We start from the raw sequence: 2,865 nt of genomic DNA on the forward strand, positions 1-2,865 counted from the left end.
CTCAACGTCCGCCCTAACCTTCCTAAACAGTCTGAATCCAATAATTAGATCACCTAACGGGCCTTGATAAAGATAAAGCCAAATTATATCTTATGTAATGCCAACGGTTTTTATGAATTAAAGTTGATACTTTTCTTATTTGTTCTAAAAATAGCCAAAAATTATATATTTTAAAATCAAAGCCCTTTGCACAAAAAGCTGTCATTTGGACATTAATATAAATTCTGTTTCTGATATTTTTGGTCTCACAAATCACTATAAAAAGGAACATTCCAAAAATCATTTTATGTCCAACTTTTTATATCATCCAAAATAATGAGTTAAGCAGACTTTTCCCAAATATCAAGAATTTTGAATGGGTTTAAGGCACTCATTAATACCTTACAACCTTGAGTGACACAACCCCCAAAACAGATTGCACACTCTTCGAGTGATGGCCATTTGGGGGGTCTAAACTCATCATTTTTCAAAGATTTTAACTCCATTTTAAAGCTAACAAATAAGGCTAACCTCCAGAAAAAGAGTTACCCAATTCCATTGAGTTTTGAGGAAGATAAAACCGATTTGAGATGCATGCAAGATTCTGCCGAATTTCAAAATACATCTTTTCATGATTAAATTCCACATGTAATGTGGTTTTCTCCTACTTTCTTAGAGTTCGAAGATCGTGGATGATAGATTATCATCCTTATGAAGACATTTTCATGTCTTTGATGTATAATCTCCCTTTTTGAACTCTCCAGAAATTTTAACTATAAGAACAAGAAGTAGGAGTAGGAAAATAATATTTTTTGTTATTTTATAAAGGTAAAATAACTAGTATAATACTTTTTTCTTGAAATCTTGAATATTCTTCAAGATTGACAGATTTCCTAAAGATACTTTGAGGATGGAATCGGCTGGAGGGAGGTTTGATTTAGAGAGAGATTAGAAAGAGGAAATGCTTATGCAAAATGAGGATTAGAAATGAGAGTTTTCAAATTATGTGAGGTATTTATATGTGGATTTTAAAGAAGATAATGGGCTGGCTTCTAAAGGCCCCAGCCCAATCAAAGCTTTTATTTTTCTTTTAAACAAGAATAAGCCCATTATAACCAAAAATATTATTTGCCAAACATTATTAAAAATGACATTATTTATTCAAAGCTCCACCTTTTGATAAAATTATTTGGACATTCAAATGAGACTTTTGTATTTTTAAATTTGGATTTTATAATATCAACTTTATTTTAATTGGAGCATTTTAATATATTTGGCATTACATAAGTTAACTTTATCAGTTACCCGTCGAAACAAGGTTCTCTGGACTATTCTTTGGGAACTAAGCCAAATGAATTCTAATCAACCTGACTAGATCCTAATAAAATATAATTCTAAATATAGAGTCCCCCATAAAGGTGCTAACCTGATGCTCAAAAATGACAGATGTCACAGTCTCCTCATGCCAGAAAAATTTCGTCCCGAAATTTATTCGTCAAATCCCAGATCATGACTCGATTGAGGACAAGTGGGGATACTTGCTTTTCATATAATCCTCTCTTTCTCACGTGTACTCCGGTCCATGCCTCGAAGTCCAATGAACTTTTACAATTGGGATTTTGCTACGCCTCAATTGCTTGACTTCTCTATCCATGATTTCAATTGGTTTTTCAATGAAGCGCAGATGATCATTAATTTGTACATCTCCCAACAGTATAATCAGTGTTTCATCGGTTAAGCACTTTCTGAGATTTGATACATGAAATGTATCATGAATAGCGCTCAGCTCTTGTGGCAGTTTCAACTTATATGCCACTGGTCCAATTCTCTCAGATACTTCAAATGGACCAATATATCGGGGACCCAATTTACCTCTTTTCCCAAAACGCATTAATCCTTTCCAGGGTGAGACTTTTAAGAGTACTTTATCTTCTTTTTGAAACTCTAATGGTCTCCTCCGATTATCGGCATAACTTTTCTGGCGATCTCTTGCAGCCTTGAGTCGATCCTTGATGATTACAATCTTGTTAGTAGTCTCTTGGACGATATCAGGTCTAGTTAATTGCCGATCGCCAATTTCTAGCCAACTGAGAGGAGATATGCATTTGCGTCCATATAACGCTTCATAAGGCGCACATTGAATACTGGCATGATAGTTGTTGTTGTATGCAAATTCGACTAACGGAAGATGCATATCCCAGCGCGCATGTCTTCCAGTGTTTGGATTGTTCTTTCCGTCTGCCCATCCGTTTGAGGGTGGTATGAAGTACTTAGATCTAAACGTGTACCCAACCCTCCTTGAAGTGATTGCCAAAATCTTGACGTAAATCGACTGTCCCTATCCGAGATAATGGAAATAGGTACCCCATGCCGAGTAATAATTTCATTTATGTAAATCTGAGCCAGCTTCTCCATCTTATAATCTTCTCGGATCGGCAAAAAAATGAGCAGATTTCGTCAGTCGATCTATAATCACCCAGATTGTATCATGCCCTTTCCCAGTTCTGGGCAACTTTGTTATGAAATCCATCGATATTTGTTCCCACTTCCATTGGGAAATCTCGGGTTGTTGAAGTAGACCAGATGGTTTCTGGTGTTCAGCTTTGACTATTGCACAAGTTAAACACTTGCTTACATACAGTGCAATGTCTTTCTTCATTCCAGGCCACCAATAATGTTCCCTTAAATCCTTATACGTCTTATCCGCTCCCGGGTGGACTGAGTATTTTGATCGATGGGCTTCATCCAAAATTATGGATTTAAGATTGCCAATCTTAGGTATCCAAACCTTGTCTCCTAAGTAATACACTCCATCTGATTTCAGTTGAAACTTGGTCTCTATGCGATGTAGGGTCTCATTCTTCAAATTCTCCTTCTTTAATGCTT

The sequence above is a fragment of the Cynara cardunculus genome (genome assembly GCF_001531365.2).
Source record: "Cynara cardunculus var. scolymus isolate 2C chromosome LG 5, CcrdV1, whole genome shotgun sequence".
NCBI classification, from domain to species: domain Eukaryota; kingdom Viridiplantae; phylum Streptophyta; class Magnoliopsida; order Asterales; family Asteraceae; genus Cynara; species Cynara cardunculus.